This window comes from Pongo abelii, chromosome 1 (assembly GCF_028885655.2).
Source record: "Pongo abelii isolate AG06213 chromosome 1, NHGRI_mPonAbe1-v2.0_pri, whole genome shotgun sequence".
Classification (NCBI taxonomy): Eukaryota; Metazoa; Chordata; class Mammalia; order Primates; family Hominidae; genus Pongo; species Pongo abelii.
This window is the reverse complement of record NC_071985.2, coordinates 101863993-101879828: the sequence shown is the minus strand read 5'-3', so window position 1 is coordinate 101879828 and position 15836 is coordinate 101863993.

Sequence of the window (15836 nt, the reverse complement as noted above, 5' to 3'; positions counted from 1 at the left end):
ATCAAACTGCAAGGTGGCAGTGAGGCTGGGGGAGAGGCACCCGCCATTGCCCAGGCTTGCTTAGGTAAACAAAGCAGCCGGAAAGCTTGAACTGGGTGGAGCCCACCACAGCTCAAGGAGGCCTGCCTGCCTCTGTAGGCTCCACCTCTGGGGGCAGGGCACAGACAAACAAAAAGACAGCAGTAACGCCTGCGGACTTAAATGTCCCTGTCTGACAGCTTTGAAGAGAGCAATGGTTCTCCCAGCACAAAACTGGAGATCTGAGAACGGGCTGACTGCCTCTTCAAATGGGTCCCTGACCACTGACCCCCGAGCAGCCTAACTGGGAGGCACCCCCCAGCAGGGGCAGACTGACACCTCACACGGCCGGCCAGGTACTCCAACAGACCTGCAGCTGAGGGTCCTGTCTGTTAGAAGGAAAACTAACAGAAAGGACATCCACACCAAAAACCCATCTGTACATCACCATCATCAAAGACCAAAAGTAGATAAAACCACAAAGATGGGGAAAAAACAGAGCAGAAAAACTGGAAACTCTAAAAAGCAGAGTACCTCTCCTCCTCCAAAGGAACGCAGTTCCTCACCAGCAACGGAACAAAGCTGGACGGAGAATGACTTTGACGAGCTGAGAGAAGAAGGCTTCAGACGATCAAATTACTCCGAGCTACGGGAGGATATTCAAACCAAAGGCAAAGAAGTTGAAAACTTTGAAAAAAATTTAGAAGAATGTATAATGAGAATAACCAATACAGAGAAGTGCTTAAAGGAGCTGATGGAGCTGAAAACCAAGGCTCGAGAACTATGTGAAGAATGCAGAAGCCTCAGGAGCCGATGCGATCAAATAGAAGAAAGGGTATCAGCCCTGGAAGATGAAATGAATGAAATGAAGCGAGAAGGGAAGTTTAGAGAAAAAAGAATAAAAAGAAATGAGCAAAGCCTCCAGGAAATGTGGGACTATGTGAAAAGACCAAATCTACGTCTGATTGGTGTATCCGAAAGTGACAGGGAGAATGGAAACAAGTTGGAAAGCACTCTGCAGTATATTATCCAGGAGAACTTCCCCAATCTAGCAAGGCAGGCCAACATTCAGATTCAGGAAATACAGAGAATGCCACAAAGATACTCCTCGAGAAGAGCAACTCCAAGACACATAATTGTCAGATTCACCAAAGTTGAAATGAAGGAAAAAATGTTAAGGGCAGCCAGAGAGAAAGGTCGGGATACCCTTAAAGGGAAGCCCATCAGACTAAAAGCAGATCTCTCGGCAGAAACTCTACAAGCCAGAAGAGAGTGGGGGCCAATATTCAACATTCTTAAAGAAAAGAATTGTCAACCCAGAATTTCATATCCAGCCAAACTAAGCTTCATAAGTGAAGGAGAAATAATATACTTTACAGACAAGCAAATGCTGAGAGATTTTGTCACCACCAGGCCTGCCCTAAAAGAGCTCCTGAAGGAAGCGCTAAACATGGAAAGGAACAACCGGTACCAGCCGCTGCAAAATCACGCCAAATTGTAAAGACCATCAAGAATAGGAAGGCACTGCATCAACTAATGAGCAAAATAACCAGCTAACATCATAAAGATAGGTACAAATTCACACATAACAATATTAACTTTAAATGTAAATGGACTAAATGCTCCAATTAAAAGACAAAAACTGGCAAATTGGATAAAGAGTCAAGACCCATCAGTGTGCTGTATTCAGGGAACCCACCTCACGTGCAGAGACACACATAGGCTCAAAATAAAAGGATGCAGGAAGATCCACCAAGCAAATGGAAAGCAAAAAAAGGCAGGGATTGCAATCCTAGTCTCTGATAAAATAGACCTTAAACCAACAAAGATCAAAAGAGACAAAGAAGGCCATTACATAAAGGTAAAGGGATCAATTCAACAAGAAGAGCCAACTATCCTAAATATATATGCACCCAATACAGGAGCACCCAGATTCATAAAACAAGCCCTGAGTGATATACAAAGAGACTTAGACACCCACACATTAATAATGGGAGATTTTAACACACCACTGTCAACATTAGACAGATCAACAAGACAAAGACAACAAGGATACCCAGGAATTCAATTCAGATCTGCACCAAGCAGATCTAATAGACATCTACAGAACTCTCCACCCCAAATCAACAGAATATACATTTTTTTCAGCACCACACCACACCTATTCCAAAACTGACCACATACTTGGAAGTAAAGCTCTCCTTAGCAAATGTAAAAGAACAGAAATTGTAACAAACTATCTCTAAGATCACAGTGTAAACAAGCTAGAACTCAGGATTAAAAATCGCACTCAAAACCACACAACTACATGGAAACTGAACAACCTGCTCCTGAATGACTACTGGGTACATAACGAAATGAAGGCAGAAATAAAGATGTTCTTTGAAACCAACGACAACCAAGACACAACATAGCAGAATCTCTGGGACACATTCAAAGCAGTGCGTAGAGGGAAATTTATAGCACTAAATGCCCACAAGAGAAAGCAGGAAAGATCCAAAATTGACACCCTAACATCACAATTAAAAGAATTTGAAAAGCAAAGGGAAACACATTCAAAAGCTAGCAGAAGGCAAGAAATAACTAAAATCAGAGCAGACCTGAAGGAAATAGAGACACAAAAAAAACCCTTCAAAAATTAATAAATCCAGGATCTGGGTTTTTGAAAGGATCAACAAAATTGATAGACCACTATTGAGATTAATAAAGAAAAAAAGAGAGAAGAATCAAATAGATGCAATAAAAAATGATAAAGGGGATATCACCACCTATCCCACAGAAATACAAACTACCATCACAGAATGCTACAAAAACCTCAATGCAAATAAACTAGAAAATCTAGAAGAAATTGATAAATTCCTCCACACATACACTCTCCCAAGACTAAACAAGGAAGAAGTTGAATCTCTGAAAAGACCAATCACAGGCTCTGAAATTGTGGCAATAATCAATAGCTTACCAACCAAAAAAAGTCCAGGACCAGATGGATTCACAACCGAATTCTACCAGAGGTACAAGGAGAAACTGGGACCATTCCTTCTGAAACTATTCCAATCAATAGAAAAAGAGGGAATCCTCCCTAACTCATTTTATGAGGCCAGCATCATCCTGATACCAAAGCCGGGCAGAGACACAACCAAAAAAGGGAATTTTAGACCAATATCCTTGATGAACATTGATGCAAAAATCCTCAATAAAATACTGGCAAACCGAATCCACCAGCATATCAAAAAGCTTATCTACCATGATCAAGTGGGCTTCATCCCTGGGATGCAAGGCTGGTTCAATATACACAAATCAGTCAATGTAATCCATCATATAAACAGAACCAAAGACAAAAACCACATGATTATCTCAATAGATGCAGAAAAGGCCTTTGACAAAATTCAACAATGCTTCATGCTAAAAACTCTCAATAAATTAGGTATTGATGGGACATATCTCAAAATAATAAGAGCTATCTATAACAAACCCACAGCCAATATCATACTGAATGGACAAATACTGGAAGCATTCCCTTTGAAAACTGGCACAAGACAGGGATGCCCTCTCTAACCACTCCCATTCACCATAGTGTTGGAAGTTCTGGCCAGGACAATTAGGGAGGAGAAGGAAATAATGGGTATTCAATTAGGAAAAGAAGAAGCCAAATTGTTCCTGTTTGCAGATGACATGATTGTATATCTAGAAAACCCCACTGTCTCAGCCCAAAATCTTCTTAAGCTGATAAGCAACTTCAGCATAGTCTCAGGATACAAAATCAATGTACAAAAATCACAAGCATTCTTATGCACCAAAACAGACCAACCGAGAGCGAAATCATGAGTGAACTCCCATTCACAATTGCTTCAAAGAGAATAAAATACCTAGGAATCCAACTTACAAGGGACATGAAGGACCTCTTCAAGGAGAACTACAAACCACTGCTCAAGGAAATAAAAGAGGATACAAACAAATGGAAGACCATTCCATGCTCATGGGTAGGAAGAATCAATATCATGAAAATGGCCATACTGCCCAAGGTAATTTATAGAATCAATGCCATCCCCATCAAGCTACCAATGACTTTGTTCACAGAATTGGAAAAAACTACTTTAAAGTTCATATGGAACCACAAAAGAGCCTGCATTGCCAAGTCAATCCTAAGCCAAAAGAACAAAGCTGGAGGCATCACATTACCTGACTACAAACTATACTACAAGGCTACAGTAACCAAAACAGCATGGTACTGGTACCAAAACAGAGATATAGATTAACAGAAGAGAACAGAGCCCTCAGAAATATCTCCACATATATACAGCTATCTGATCTTTGACAAATCTGAGAAAAACAAGCAATGGGGAAAGGATTCCCTATTTAATAAATGGTGCTGAGAAAACTGGCTAGCCATATGTAGAAAGTTGAAACTGGTTCCCTTCCTTACCCATTATACAGAAATTAATTCAAGATGGATTAAAGACTTAAACGTTTGACCTAAAACCATAAAAACCCTAGAAGAAAACCTAGGCATTACCGTTCAGGACATAGGCATGGGCAAGGACTTCATGTCTAAAACACCAAAAACAATGGCAACAAAACCCAAAATTGACAACTGGGATCTAATTAAACTCAAGAGCTTCTGCACAGCAAAAGAAACTACCATCAGAGTGAACAGGCAACCTACAAAATGGGAGAAAATTTTCACAACCTACTCATCTGACAAAGGGCTAATATCCAGAATCTACAAGGAACTCAAACAAATTTACAAGAAAAAAACAGACGACCACATCAAAAAGTGAGCAAAGGACATGAACAGACACTTTTCAAAAGAAGACATTTATGCAGCCAAAAAACACATGAAGAAATGCTCATCGTCACTGGCCATCAGAGAAATGCAAATCAAAACAAAAATGAGATACCATCTCACACCACTTGGAATAGTAATCATTAAAAAGTCAGGAAACAACAGGTGCTGGAGAGGATGTGAAGAAATAGGAACACTTTGACACTGTTGGTGGGACTGTAAACTAGTTCAACCATTGTGGAAGTCAGTGTGGCGATACCTCAAGGATCTAGAACTGGAAATACCATTTGACTCAGCCATCACATTACTGGGTATATACCCAAAGGACTATAAATCATGCTGTTATAAAGACACATGCATACGTATGTTTGTTGCGGCATTATTCACAATAGCAAGGACTTGGAACAAACCCAAATGTCCAACAATGACAGACTGGATTAAGAAAATGTGGCACATATACACCATGGAATACTATGCAGCCTTAAAAAATGATTAGTTCATGTCCTTTGTAGGGACATGGATGAAATTGGAAATCATCATTCTCAGTAAACTATCCCAAGAACAAAAAACCAAACACTGCGTATTCTCACTCATAGGTGGGAATTGAAAAATGAGAACACATGGACACAGGATGGGGAACATCACACTCTGAGGACTATTGTGGCGTGGGGGGAGTGGGGAGGGATAGCATTGGGAGATACACCTAATGCTAGATGACGAGTTAGTGGGTGCAGTGCACCACCATGGCACATGTATACATATGTAACTAACCTGCACATTGTGGACATGTACCCTAAAACTTAAAGTATAATAATAACAATAAATGAATAAATAAATAAAGACTGTTTACAAACTGCTCAATCAAAAGAAATTTTCAACTCTGTGAGATGAATGCACACATCACAAAGAAGTTTCTCAGAAACTTTCTGTCTAGTTTTTTTGTGAAGCTATTTCATTTTTCAACATAGGCCTCAAAGCACTCACAAATATCCCTTGGCAGATTCTAAAAGAAGACTCTATGCAAACTCCTCCATCAAAAGAAAGGTTCAACTCTGTGAGATGAATGCATACATCAAAAAGAAGTTTCTCCCAAAGCTTCTGTCTAGTTTTTATGTGGAGATATTTCCTTTTTCACCATAGTCCTCAAAGCGTTCACAAATATCCCTTTGCAGATTCCACAAGAACAGACTTTCCAGTCCTTTGGGTATATACCCAGTAATGGGATGGCTGGGTCAAATGGCATTTCTAGTTCTAGATCCATGAGGAATCGCCACACTGACTTCCACAATGGTTGAACTAGTTTACAATCCCACCAACAGTGTCAAAGTGTTCCTATTTCTCCACATCCTCTCCAGCACCTGTTGTTTCCTGACTTTTTAATGATTGCCATTCTAACTGGTGTGAGATGGTATCTCCTTGTGGCTTTGATTTACATTTCTCTGATGGCCAGTGATGATGAGCATTTTTTCATGTGTCTTTTGGCTGCATAAATGTCTTCTTTTGAGAAGTGTCTGTTCATGTCCTTCGCCCGCTTTTTGATGGGGTTGTTTGTTTTTTCTCGTAAATTTGTTTGAGTTCATTGTAGATTCTGGATATTAGCCCTTTGTCAGATGAGTAGGTTGCAAAAATTTTCTCCCATTTTGTAGGTTGCCTGTTCACTCTGATGGTAGTTTCTTTTGCTGTGCAGAAGCTCTTGAGTTTAATTAGATTCCATTTGTCAATTTTGGCTTTTGTTGCCATTGCTTTTGGTGTTTTAGACATGAAGTCCTTGCCCATGCCTATGTCCTGAATGGTAATGCCTAGGTTTTCTTCTAGGGTTTTTATGGTTTTAGGTCTAACATTTAAGTCTTTAATCCATCTTGAATTGATTTTTGTATAAGGTGTAAGGAAGGGATCCAGTTTCAGCTTTCTACATATGGCTAGCCAGTTTATTGCGGCATTATTCACAATAGCAAAGACTTGGAACCAACCCAAATGCCCATCAATGATAGACTGGATTAAGAAAATGTGGCACATATACACCATGGAATACTATGCAGCCATAAAAAAGGATCAGTTCATGTCCTTTGTAGGGACATGGATGAAATAGGAAATCATCATTCTCAGTAAACTATCGCAAGAAGAAAAAACCAAACACCGCATATTCTCACTCATAGGTGGTAAGTAAACAATGAAAACACATGGACACAGGAAGGGGAACATCACACTCTGGGTACTCTTGTGGTGTGGAGGGAGGGAGGAGGGATAGCATTGGGAGATATACCTAAAGTATAATAATAATAAATAAATAAATAAAAGGATGAAGTCAAAAAAAAAAAAAAAGAACAGACTTTCCAATCTTCTCAATGAAAAGAAATGATTACCTGTGTGAGATGTATGCCCACATCACAAAACAGTTTCTCAGAAACCTTCTGTCTAGTTTTTATGTGAAGATATTTCCTTTTTCACCATAGGCCTGAAAACGCTCACAAATGTCCCTTTGAAGTTTGTACAAAAAGTCACTTTCCAAACTTCTCAATCTAAAGGAACTTTCATCTCTGTGAGTTGAATGCACACATCAGAAATTAATTCCTCAGAAAGCTGCTTTCTAATTTTATGTGAAAATATTTCCTTTTTCACCACAGGCCTCCAATGGCTCACAAATACAAATTTGTAGATTCTACAAAAAGACTCTTTCCAATCTGCTCAATCAAAAGAGAGTTTGAACTCTGAGAGATGAATGCACACATCCCAAAACAGTTTCTCAGAAATCTTCTGTCAAGTTTTTATATGAAGATATTTTCTTTTTCACCATAGGCTTCAAAGTGCTCAGAAGTATCCCTTTGCAGATTCTGCAAGAACAGAGTTTCCAATCTACTCAATGAAAAGAAACATTTACCTCTGTGAAATAAATGCACACATCACAAAGCCGTTTCTCAGAAACATTCTGCCTAGTTTTTATGTGAACATATTTCATTTTTCCCCATAGGCCTCCAAGGTCTCACAAATATCCCTTTACAGATTCTACAAAAAGGCTGTTTCCCAACTGCTCAATCAAAAAAAGTGTCAACTCTCTCAGATGAATGCACATATCACAGAAAAGTTACTCAGAAAGCTTCTGTCTAGTTTTTAGGTGAAAATATATACTTTTTCACCATAGGCCTCTAAGCGCTCACAAATATCCCTTTGCGGATTCTACAAGAACACAGTTTCCAGTCTGCCCAATAAAAGGAAATGTTTACCTCTGTGACGTGAATGCCCACATCACAAAGCAGTTTCTCAGAAACCTTCTGTCTAGTTTTTATGTGAAAATATTTCCTCTTTCACCATAGGCCTCAAAGGGCTCACAAATATCTGTTTGCAGATTCTACAAGAGGAGAGTTTACAATCTGCTCAATGAAAAGAAACATTTACCTCTGTGAGATGAATGCACACATCATAACGAATTTTCTCAGAAAGCTTCTCTCTAGTTTTTATGTGAAGATATTTGCTTTTCCACCATAAGAGTCAAAGTGCTCAGAAATATCCCTTTGCAAATTCTACAAAAAGTCTGTTTCCAAACTTCTCAATCAAAAGAAAAGTTTACCTCTTTGAGATGAAGGCACACATTGCAAAGAAGTTTCTTAGAAACCTTCTGTCTAGTTTTTATGTGAAGATATTTTCTTTTTCACCATAGGTCTCAAAGGTCTCACAAATATCCCTTTGCAGATCCTACCGAAAGCCTGTTTCCAAACTGCTCAATCAAAAGAAAAGTTCCAACTCTGTGAGATGGAGGCATACATAACAAAAAAGTTTATCACAAAGCTTCTGTCTAGTGTTTATGAGAGATATTTTCTTTTTCATCATAGCCTCAAAGCGCTAACAAATATCCCTTTGCAGATTCTACAACAGATTTTCCAACTTCCTCAATGAAAACAAACGTTTACATCTTTGAGATGAATGCACAAATCACAATGCAGTTTCTCAAAATCCGTCTGTCTAGTTTTTATGTGAAGATATTTCCTTTTTCACCATAGGCCTCAAACCGCTCACAAATATCCAATTGCAGATTCTACAAAAAGACTCTTTTCAAACTGCTCAATCAAAAGAATGGTTCAACTCTGTGAGATGAGTGCACACATCACAAAGAAGTTTCTCAGCAACATTCGGTCTAGTTTTTATGTGAAAGTATTTCCTTTTTCACCATAGGACTCATTGTGCTCACAAATATCCCCTTGCAGTTTCTACAGGAACAGAGTTTCCAATATGCTCAATGAAAAGAAATGTTTACCTCTGAAGGTTTCTCAGAAGCCTTCTGTCTAGTTTTTAACTGAAGATATTTGCTTTTTCACCATAGGCCTCAAAGGTCTCACAAATATGCCTTTGCATATTCTAAAAAAAGACTGTTTTCAAACTTCTCAATCAAAAGTAAGTTTCAACTCTTTAACATGGGTGCACACATCACAAAGAAATTTCTCAGAAATGTTCTGTTTAGTTTCTATGTGAAGATATTTCCTTTTTCACCATAGGCCTGAAAGCACTAGCAAATATCCCTTTGCAGATTCTACAAAAAGACTGTTTCCAATCTGCTCAATGAAAAGAAACTTTTAACTCCATGAGATGAATGCACACATAACAAACCAGTTTCTCAGAAACTTTCTCTCTAGTTTTGTTGTGAAGATATTTCCTTTTTAACCATAGGTCTCCAAGGGCTCAAAAGTAACCTTCTGAGATTCTTCAGGAGCACAGTCTCCAATCTACCCAATGAAAAGAAACTTTTACCTCTGTGAGACGAATGCACACATCAGAGAGCAGTTTCTCAGTAAACTTATGTCTAGTTTTTACGTGAAGATATTTCCTTTTTCACCATAGGCCTTCAAGGGCTCAAAAATATCCCTTTTCAGATTCTACAAAACCACTGTTTCCAAACTGCTCAATCAAAAGAAAGGCTCAACTCTGTGAGATGAATGCACACATCAGAAAAAAGTTTCTCAGAATGCTTCTGTCTAGTTTTTATGTGAAGATATTTCCTTTTTCAACACAGTCCTCAAAAAGCTCACAAATATCCCCTTTCAGATTCTACAAAAGACTGTTTCCAAACTTCTCAAAGAAAAGAAAGATTCAAATCTGTGAAATGAATGCACACATCACAAAGAAGTTTCTCAGAAAGCTTCTTTTCGTTTTTATATGATGATATTTCCTTTTTCACCATAAGCCTCAAAGGGTTCAAAAATATTCCAATGCAGATTCCACAAAAACAGAGTTTCCAATCTGCCCAATGAAAAGAAACGTTTACCTCTGTGAGATGAATGCACTCATGACAAAGTGGTTTCTCAGAAGCATTCTGTCTAGTTTTTATATGGAGATATTTCCTTTTTCATCATAGGAATCAAAACGCTCACAACTATCCCTTTGCAGATTCTACAAAAACACTGTTTTCAAACTACTCAATCAAAAGGAAGTTTCAACTCTGTGACATGAAGGCACACACTACAAAGAAGCTTATCAGAAACCGTCTGTCTAGTTTTTATGGGAAGATATTTCCTTTTTCACCATATGCCTCAAAGGGCTCACAAATATCCCTTTGCAGATTCTACAAAAAGACTGTTTCCAAATTGCTCAATCGAAAGAAAGTTTGTATTCTGTGAAATGAATGCAACATAACAAAGAACTTTATCACAAAACTTCTGTCTACTGTCTATGTGAAGATATTTAATTTTTCAACATAGGCCACAAAATGCTCAGAAATAACCCTTTGCAGATTCCAGAAGAACAGAGTTGCCAGTCTGCTCAATGAAGAGAAACTTATACCACTGTGAGATGAATGCACACATCACAAAGAAGTTTCTCAGAAACCTTCTGTCTAGTTTTTATTTGAAGATACTTTCTTTTTCACCATAGGTCTCAGAGAGCCCAAAAGTATTCGTTTGCAGATTCTACAAAAATACTGTTTGCAAACTGCTCAATCAAAAGAAAGGTTCAATTCTGTGAGATGAATGCAGACATCAAAAAGAAGTTTCTCAGAAAGCTTCTGTTTTGTTATGTGAAAATATTTGCTTTATCATCTTAGGCCTCAAGCTGCTCACAAATATTTCTTTGCAGATTCTACAAATAGACTGTTTCCAAACTACTCAGACAAAAGAAAGGTTCATCTTTGTGTGATGAATTGACACATCGCAAAGAAATTTCTCAGAAAGCTTCTGTCTAGTTTTTATGTGAAGTTATATTCTTTTTCACGATATGCCTCAAAGCACTCACAAATATCCCTTTGCAGATTCTACAAGAACAGATTTTCCCATTTTCTCAATGAAAAGAAAAGTTTACCTCTGTGAGAACAATGCACACATCATAAAGCAGTTTCTCAGAAACCTTCTGACTAGATTTTATGTGAAAATAATTTGTTTTTCACCATAGGCCTCAAATCGCTCACAAATATCCCTTTGCAGATACTACAATAAGAGTGTTTCCAAACTGCTTAATCAAAAGAAAGGATCAGCTCTGTGAGATGAATGCACTCATCACAAAGAAGTTTCTCAGAAAGCCTCTCTCTCGTTTTTATGTGAAAATATTCGCTTTTTCACCTTAGGCCTCAAATTGCTCACAAATATCCCATTGCAGATTCCACAAAAAGAGTGTTTCCAAACTGCCCAGTCAGAAGAAAGGTTCAACTCTGTGAGATAAATGCACAAATAACAGAGAAGTTTCTCAGAAAGCTTCTGACTAGTTTTTATGTGAAGATGTTTCCTATTTCACCATAGGCCTCAATGGGCTCACAAATATCCCTTTGCAGATTCTACAAAAAGATTGTTTCCAAAGTGCTCAATCAAAATAAAGTTTCACCTTTCTGAGATGAATGTGCACAACATAAAGATATTTCTCAGAAAGACTCAGTCTAGTTTTTATCTGAAGATACTTCGTTGTTCACAACAGACCTCAAAGCGCTCCAAATATCCCTTCACAGATTCTGCAAAGAGTATTTCCAAACTGCTCGAGAGAAAGAGAAGCTAAATTCTGTGAGATGAATGCACACACCACAAAGATGTTTCTCAAAAAGCTTCTCTCTGGTTTTTATGTGAAGATATTTCCTTTTTCACCACAGGCCACAAATCGCTCAAAATATCCCATGGCAGATTCTAAAAAAGACTCTTTACAAACTGCTCAATCAAGAGAAAGGTTCAACTCTGTGAGATGAATGCACACATTGCAAAGAAGTTTCTCAGAAACCTTCTTTCTAGTTTTTATGTGAAGATATTTCCCTTTTCACCATAGGCCTCAAAGCACTCCAAATATCCCTTTGCAGATTCTACAAAAAGACTGTTTCCAAACTGCTCCATGAAAAGAAAGGTTCAACTATGTGAGATGAAAGTGCACATCACAAAGAAGTTTCTCAGAATGCTTCTGGCTAGTTTTTTACTAAGATAGTTCCTTTTTCACCATAGGCCTCAAAGCTCTCCAAATATCCCTTGGCAGATTCTGCAAAATGACTGTTTTGAAACAGCTCAATCAAAAGAAAGGTTCAACACTGTGAGACGAAAGCACGCATCACAAAGAAGTTTCTCATAAAGCTTCTGTCTAGTTTTTATGTGAAGATATTCCCTTTTTCATGTTAAGGCTCAAACTGCTCACAAATAACCCTTTGATGATAATACCTAAAGACTGTTTCTAAACAGTTCAATCAAAAGAAAGATTCAAATCAGTGAGATGAATGCACACACATCAAAGAAGTTTTCCAGAACGCTTCTGTCTAGTTTATATATAAAGACATTTCCCTTTTCACCATAGGGCTGAATCCACTTACAAATATCCCTTTGCAGTTTGTACAAAAAAACTGTTTCCAAACTGCTCAATCAAAAGAAAGATTCAACTCTGTGAGATGAATGCACACGTCACAAAGAAGTTTCTCAGAAAGCTTCATTCTAGTTTGCATGTGAAGGTATTTCCTTTTTCACCATAGGCCTCAAAGCATGCCAATATCCATTTGGAGATTCTAAAAAAAGACTGTTTCCAAAATGCACAATCAAAAGAAAGGTGAAACTCTGTGAGATGAAATCACACATCACAAATTCTTTCTCATAAAGCTTCTGTCCAGATTTTCTGTGAATATATTTCCTTTTTCTCCATAGACCTCAAAGAGCTCCAAATATCCATTTGCAGACTCTACAAAAAGATTGTTTACATACTGCTCAATGATAAGAAGGGTTCAACTCTGTGAGTTAAATGCATCACAAAGAAGTTTCTCAGAATGCTTCTGTCTAGTGTTTATATGAATATATTTCCCTTTTCACCATAGGCCCCTAAGCGCTCCAAATATCCCTTGGCAGATTCTACAAAAAGACTGTTTCCAAACTACTCAATCAAAAGAAAATTTCAATGCTGTGAGATGAATGCACACATCAGAAAGAAGTTTCTCAGAATAGTTATGTCCAGTTTTTGTGTGAAGATATTTCGTTTTTCACCATAGTCCTCAAACCGCTCACATATATCTCTTTGCAGGTAGTACAAAAAGACTGATTCCAAACTGCTCAAACGAGAAAGATTCAACTCTGTGAGATGAATGCACACATCACAACTCAGTTCCTCAGAGTGATTCTGTCTAGTTTTTTTGTGAAGATATTTCCTTTTTCACCACAGGCCACAAACCAGTCACAAATATTACTTTGCAGATTGCACAAAAAGACTGCTTCCAAGCTGCTTAATCAAGAGAAATGTTCAACTCTATGAGGTGAATGCACACATCACAATGAAATTTTTCAGAAAGCTTCTGTCTAGTTTTTAAGTGATGATATTTCCTTTTTCACAATAGAACTCAAGTGCTCGAAATATCCTTTTGCAGATTCTACAAAAAGAATTTTCCAAACTGCTCAATCAAAAGAAAGTTTCAACTCTGTGAGATGAATGCACACATCAAAAATTAGTTTCCCAAAATACTTCTGTCTAGTGTTTATGTTAAGATAGATACCTTTTCACCTTAGCAATTAAAGCGCTCCAAATATCTCTTGTCTGATTCTACAAAAAGACTGTTTCCAAACTGCTCAATAAAGAGCAAGGTTCGACACTGTTAGATGAATGTGCACATCACAAAGAAGATTCTCAGAAAGCTTCTGTCTAGCTTTTATGTAAACACGTTTCCTTATTCACAATAGACCACAATGGGCTCCAAATATCCCTTTGCAGATTCTACAAAAAGACTGTTTCCAAAATGCTCAATGAAAATAAAGGTTCAACTCCATGAGATGAATGCACACATCACAAAGGTGTTTCTGAGAAAGCTTCTGACTAGTACATATGTTAAGATATTTCCCCTTTCATGATAGGTCTCAAAGCACTCAAAAATATCCCTTTGTAGATTCTACAAAAAGACGGTTTCCAAACTCCACTATCAAAAGAAAGGTTCAACTCTGTGAAATGAATACAAACATCATGAAGAAGTTTCTCAGAAAGCTTCTGTCAAGTTTTTATATGAAGATATTTCCTTTTTCACCATAGGCATCAATGCGCTCCAAATATCCCTTTGCAGATTCTACAAAAAGACTGTTTCTAAACTGCTCAATGAAAAGAAATTTCAACTCTGTGAGTTGAATGCTCACATCACGAAGTAGTGTCGCAGAAAGCTTCTGTCTCTTTTTTATGTAAAGATATTTAATTTTTCAGCATAGGCCTCAAAGCACTCAAAAATATACCTTTGTGGATGCCACAAAAATACTGTTTCCAAACTCCTCCATCAAAAGAAGGTTCAACTCTTTGAGATGAATGCACACATCTGAAAGAAGTTTCTCAAGAAGCTTCTTTCTAGTTTTGATGTGAAGATATTTCCTTATTCAGCATAGGCCTCAAAGCACTCCAAATATCCCTCTACAAATTCTACATAAAGACTATTTCCAATCTGCTCAAGGAAAATAATGTTTCAACTCTGTGAGATGAATGCACACATCACAAAGAAGTTTCTCAGAATGCTTCTCTCTAGTTTTTATGACAGGATACTTCCTTTTTGATCATAGACCTTAAAGCACACCAAATATTGCTTGGTAGAGTCTACAAAAAAACTGTTTCCAAACTGCTGAATGAAAAGAAAGGTTCAACTCTGTGAGATGAATGCACACATCACAAAGAAGTATCTCAAAAAGCTTCTGTCTAGCTTTTATGTGAAGATATTTCCGTTTTCACCATAGGCCTCAAACTGCTCACAAATATTCCTTTGCAGATTGTACTGTCTCCAAACTGGTCAATCAAGAGAAAGGTTCAGCTCTATGAGATGAATACACACATCACAAAGAAGTTTCTCAGAAAGCTTCTCTCTGGTTTTTATGTGAAGATATTTCCTTTTTCACCATAGTCGACAAAATGCTCCAAATATCCATTTGCATATCCTACAAAAAGACTGTTTCCACACTGCTAAATCAAAAGAAAGTTTCAACTCTGTGAGATGAAAGCACACATCACAACGAAGTTTCTCAGAAAGCTTCTCTCTAGTTTTTATGTGAAGATAATTCCTTTTTCACCATACACCTCAAATCTCTCCAAATCTCCCTTTGCAGATTCTAGAAAAAGACTGTTTTGGAACTGCTCAATGAAAAGAAAGATTCAAGTCTCTGAGATGAATGCACACATTACAAAGATATTTCTCAAAAATCTGTCTAGATTTTATGTGAAGATATTTCCTTTTTCACCATAGGCCTCAAGCAGCTTACAAATATTCATTTGCAGATTGTGTGAAAAGACTGCTTCCAAACTGCTTAATCAAGAGAAAAGTTCAACTGTGTGAGATGACTGTACACATCACAATGAAGTTTGTCAGAATTCTTCTGTCTACTTTTTATGTGAAGATATTTCCTTTCTCACCATAGACCACAAAGCACTCCGAATATACCTTGGCAGATTCTACAAAAGGAATGTTTCCAAATTGCTCAACCAAAAGAAAGGTTCAACTCTGTGAGACGAATGCACACATCACAAAGAAGATTCTCGGAAACATTCTTTATAGTTTTTATGTGATGATATTTCCTTATTCACAATAGGCCTCAAAACTCTCTAAATATAGCCCTTTGTAGATTATACAAAATACTGTCTCCAAACTGCT